Source organism: Cnephaeus nilssonii (genome assembly GCF_951640355.1).
Source record: "Cnephaeus nilssonii genome assembly, chromosome: 8".
NCBI lineage: Eukaryota > Metazoa > Chordata > Mammalia > Chiroptera > Vespertilionidae > Cnephaeus > Cnephaeus nilssonii.
The window spans coordinates 21,878,180-21,884,315 of NC_137079.1; positions in this window are offsets into that span (position 1 = coordinate 21,878,180).

The window sequence follows — 6,136 nt, forward strand, 5'->3', positions numbered from 1 at the left end:
TGAGTTGATTTTTGTATATGGTACAAGATAAAAATCCCACTTCATTCTCCATTGATTATTCTTTAGTCCTTTGTCAAGTATTAGTTGACTGTCTATGAATAGGTTTATTTCTAGGGTTTGAATCTAATTGATCTGTGTATCTGTTTTTATGCCAATACTATACTGTTTTGATTACTATCGTTTTATAATATAGTATTAGCTTTTAAAATATGTGTTTTTCTCTGTTTGGAATATCCTTATTTCTGCATCCTGTAAGTCTTTATTTAAATTCTCTTTCTCGCCCTAGCCGGTTTAGCTCAGGGGATAGAGTGTCAGTCTGTAGACTGAAGGGTCCCTAGTTCAATTCTGGTCAAGGGCAGGTACTTCAGTTGCAGGCTCCTCCCTGGTCTGGGCCCTGGTCAGGGTTCATGCAGGAGGCAATCAATTGATGTGTTTCTCTCACATCGATATTTCTCTCTGTCTTTCACTCTCTCTTCCACTCTCTTTAAAATCAATGGAGGCCTAGCTGGTTTGGCTCAGTGGATAGAGTGTTGGCTTTCAAACAGAAGGGTCCTGGGTTCAATTCTGGTCAAGAGCACATGCCCGGGTTGCAGGCTCCATCCCCAGTAGGGGATGTGCAAGAGGCAGCCGATCAGTGATTCTCTCTCATCATTGATGTTTCTATCTCTCTCTCCCTCTCCTTTCCTCTCTGAAATCAATAAAAATCTATTTTTAAAAAGACACTACTAAAAAAAACCCCATCACTATTTAAAAAGTCAATGGAAAAATATCCTTGGGTGAGGATAAAAAAAATAATAAATACATTCTCTCTCTCATCCTTTCGCAAAAACCAATCATATTCCCTATGTCTTTCCTATTCTCCCACAGTTCTTTGCACAAGCCTTTCACAGAACTCTCATCATATTTACTCTAATTATTTTCCTATAGGTTTGGACAGGAATAAATCTATCTCTTGTATATTTCATTTTTGTAGTTATAATAAATAAAATCAATAAGCAGCCTTCCCCCTCTTATCCCTAATTTGTCCCTGTCTTCACTTGACTTAGTAATTTAAAATCACTTAATATAATATATCCTATTTCTATGATACAGTTTCAAGCATATATAACCATATAATGACACATTTTTCTTTATGAATAACAAAATACATTTTATATAATTAATTTGTGACTTATAAGATCACTAAATTTTTTATCTCTTACATCCTTCTATTCTAATCAGTGTTCCTCATTAATTACTTCCCCTTTCTTAGGATTCTTGCAGAGATCATGAGGGAAACTATTTTATAGGTCCATGGATTTCACAGTAACCAGATTGCGTTCTCTGCTTCATCCTCCATGAGCTAAGGTTTGGTGTGACTTCACCGGTCTGCACATCCCAGCTTTGTTATTTCCCCATTGCTGCACCACCACGCCTGAGACATTGAAGTCCATGTCTTCCTTGTGGTGCATTGAGCCATCCTCACAGGCACTAACAGGAAAACAGATGGCTCAAATTCCTTTCTATTTCTTACTGTAGATCCAAGGCAACTCTTCCAGATAAAATATAGGATGGTGAAGGGATTTCTGTATCCCTCTATGGTTGAAGTAAATGGATGAAGAAATAATACCACGTAAATGTTTTCAGATTTGGGATTAGTGAGATATTGTAAAAACATTTTAACATCACGAAGCAAATACTGTGTCTCTAGAAAAATTAGATTCCTTGTATTGGGGGAATGTCCCTAACCAGGCCAGATCAAGACAAAAATATATTTTAAGAAGAGAAATAAGGAGATGGGATTTAGAAAACGTACATCTCATAGCAAAGTGCACTAAGGAAACCAGAAGTCGTCTTATTCAAAGAGGCATTTCCTAACCAAGCCCTGCTGGCCTAGAAGTCCCATTCCATGATCCCACTGCACCTGTGCTTGCTTCCTCTATAGAGCTTACTACTTTGTATTGGAATTAATTTTACATATTTATAGTTTCAGCTACAAGTGGCTTTATTGAGGAGTGGATCAGATATATGGCAAATACTTAAGTATTTTCTGAACTAAGTAGAACAGTACCTACTGGATTGGCATTCTGATTTATATTTATATTAGTCTTTCTCCAAGAGAACTATGTGAAGGCCTGATTAGAGTAGAATTAGAGGAGCCAGCAGTGTAAAACCCAGTCTAAGGACCAGAAAAGATGAGATGAAATGACCCAGCTCAAACAGTAAGACAGGAAAAGAGGGGACAAAGTCACTCTTCCTCTGCCTTTTGTTCCTTTCAGACCCTCAGTAGATTATATGATGTCCACCCCCATTGGGAAGGGCAATCTATGTTACGGAGTCCACCAATTAAAATGCTAATCTCATGTGGACACACTCCAGAACTAATGTTTAACCTGGGCACTTCATGACCAGTCAAATGGACATGGTAATTAATCATCACAAATACCCTCAAATCACACCACTTGGTCAGTTCCAAACTCCACCTCTCATAATATTGGACAGCATGTCAGAGACAATATGACAAAATGGATGCCTCAAGATAAGTATAATTAGATTGATTTGCTGGAATGCTACCTCTGCAATTCATTTAAGCTTAGAATCTTAGAGAAATTTTTACCTCTCAAGCCCCAAATCAGTCTTCTGTAAATTAGGTTTAATAATGCAGTATTATAGTACCACAGCATAATATTAGTTATCATTGTGAGGATAAAATGGGTAAATAATGTAAATCATATGGAAGCATTTGCAATTCCATTTGACTAAAGTAATTGATTTGTTTCCTTTATAATTATTCTTTAAATTTTTTCTCAGTGTACAAGTCTGCAGGTGACTAGCCCTAACCAGTTTGGCTCAGTGGATAGAGCATCGGCCTGCGGACTGAAAGGTCCCAGGTTCAATTTCTGTCAAGGGCATGCACCTTGGTTGCAGGCACATCCCCAGTAGGAGGTGTGCAGGAGGTAGCTGATCGATGTTTCTTTCTCATCGATGTTTCTAACTCTCTATCCCTCTCCCTTCCTCTCTGTAAAAAAATCAATAAAATATATTAAAAAAAAAAGTCTGCAGGTGACTAGTCCATGTAGCAGCAACTCAATATCACCAGAAACGTCCATCTTTTTCTCAGCTATTCTTAGCTTTTACTTGTTGCTATATCATAATATGGCTGCTCCACTTCCAGCATTATTTACACCCTTCCTGGGAACAAAGGAGGGGAGGGGGAGAGGGAAAGGGTGGGAAAGAAGGAAAGAAATAGAAAGGGAGGTAGGAAAGAAGGGAGGGAGAGGGGGAGAGAGGGAGGAGGGAGGGGAAGGAAAGAGGTTCATGCCAGCTGTTGGTCTTTTGCATATAGCTTCTAAAAGTATCTCCCAGTGACTTCTACTTACATTTCACTAACCATGATTGTGTCACACAAGCACTTCTTGTTTTAAAGGAGGTAAGTTTTTCGGTTGTGTGTATGTTGGCATTTTTCTTTTTTTATCTTAAGCTGACCCATTGTCATCCTGAATAAGATTAAAATTCAGTTAGTAAAATAAAGGGAACATTTTTTTGGGAGCGCTATTAGCATTAGTTGTCTCTACCCCAGGGACAAGGTCTCTCAAGGGCTCACACCAAAAATCTAGTTTTTATTTTACAGAGGGAAACGAAAAATATAGAAGGAAACAGAGATTCTTTCCTCTCTCTCTTTTTTTTTAGATAAATATTCCAGGCAATTATGTGCATTTGTGAATCACTCTAATTTCAGCTTCAGAGTTCAGCTGAGTGGCAGGACAATCTATGTTTCTCTTGATTCCCTTCCCCAATAAAACATCTGGCTACATACTAGAATTTTCATTAAAGGAGCACAGGGAGCTTTAACATAATTCATCTCTACATCTTTTACTGGCAACTTCTTGTATAAAACAATCTTCCCCTTAATATGAATCTGATACTCTTTTTCTGGCATGAGAATTACATTCATCTGGTATAATGAAGGCTTGTTTTTCAATACAGGGACTTTTTGCCAACAAGATGAGAGAGAAAGCGGGAGAGGATGGAAGTTATATTGTTATAGGATGATATATTATTATTTTCAAAGCTCTGAGGAGCCAGATTCAACCTTGTCAGCCTTGATTTATGTTTGTTCATTCTGTGTTTCAATAGGGAGGTCAGGTAAGCTTTACCGAAATTTTTTTTTATATGTTTTTCTACTGAGTGCAATGAAAAGCATCCCCAACCTCACTCTCCATTTTCAGAGTTAAGAGTTAAGCTTTTATTGAATGGATGCTGCATACCATTATGACTTAAAAGCTATTCACACATCTATGTACATGTACCTGAACTCTAAGTGACTTTGAACAAGCTAAAGGATCCTTGAAATCAGATTATTAATGGAGAGATTAGGATATATGTTTAGAAAATTTTAAAATACATAAGGGCAGCTACATTTTTAGCAAAATCTCAAAATATTTTACTATTTAAGAAAGTTTCTTTTTTTTCCCTTACAAATCTGTGAATCACAAAAATCTCCTACTTAAATACAGATATAGCATATCCTATTTGAGAACATAAAGACCTGAGATGTTAATTGAGCTTCTAAAATTGTAGAGAGTATGTGAAAAGACATGTAATTATATAGTTTTTAAAAGTTTGTAAATTGTCTCTAATACATATGGGGAAAGAGTATAGGTATTATAATGATATTTTAAAATAGAAAAAAAGATAGTTAACAAATTAGTGTTGGAAAGACAGTTTAGTAGTAAGGAAAACTAAAGCTAGATATGTAAATCATTCTTTATACAAAAGATAGTTCCATGGGTCATTTGTTTGAATATGTTAAGGTCTTCTAAATAAGAATATATAACCTAAGCACCATAAAGAGTAAAATTAATACATTGGATGACATAAAAATCCTGGTTTGTGTGTGTGTGTGTGTGTGTGTATACTAGTATGTGTGTCTGTATTACATTCTCTTACTTCGAGGCTTGTCTTTTTTCTCCCTTTGTTTTTGTTTGATGAACAAAACTTCCTAATTTTAATAAGAGAAATTCTCAAATGAGTGCTTTTATGTCCAAATATGATAAATACTATTAAAAGCTTTTGCCTATCCCAAGGCTATGATAGTAATGGTATTTCTGCAGGAGCTTTATTACTTTACCTTTTACACTCATATCTATGATCTTCCTTGAATGGGAGTTGTGTCAAGATTAATTATTTCTATGATTATCTTTTATTGATAAGATCATTCTTTGTCTATCACACTTCAATGTCACACTGTCACAAATTAAATGATTATATATGTGGGTCTGTCTAGACTTTTCATTCTAGTCCCTTAATCTGTTTAACTAAAATTGCATCAATACTACATTGAAATTTTCTTCTCTTATTGTTCTAGCAATGACTTTCAGTATAATACTAACCTCAATAGAGAAGTTTTAATATTTCATAATAAAACATGTCTTTATTTAAATTGAATTTATTGGAGTGACATTGGTTAATAAAATTAAATAGGTTTTAAGTGTACAATTCTATAATACATCATCTGCATATTGTATTGTATGTTTACCACCCCAAGTCATTTATCCCCCCTTTACCCTCTTCTGCTTTCCCAAACTCTCTTTCACTCTGGTAATCATCATATTGCTGTCTGAGTCTATGAGTTTGAGTTGTGTTTTTGTTGTTGTTGTTGTTTTGTTTTTTTTTGCTTTTTCACACAGTCTCCCAACCCCATTACCCTTTGATAGCTGTCAGTCTGTTCCATGTATCCATACCTCTGTTTCTATTTTTTTTGTTAACTTATTTTGTTCATTATATTTCACATATAAGTGAAATCATAGGGTACTTGTCTTTCTCTGACTGACTAATTTCACTTAGCATGATTTCACTCCAGGTCTATCTATGCTGTCAAAAAGGTAAGATTTCCTTATTTTTTACAGTGCAGTAGTACTCCATTGTGCAAATGTACCACTGCTTTTTTTATCCACTCATCCACTGATGGGCACTGGGCTACTTACAAATCTTGGCTATCCTATATAATCCTATCTAATAAAATAGTAATATGCAAAGTGACTGTCACTCCAACACAAGATGGCTTCCCCCATGTGGTCAAAGATGGCTTCCCCAATGTGGACACAAGATGGCCAGCAGGAGAGGGCAGTTGGGAGGGACCAGGCATGAAAGGGAG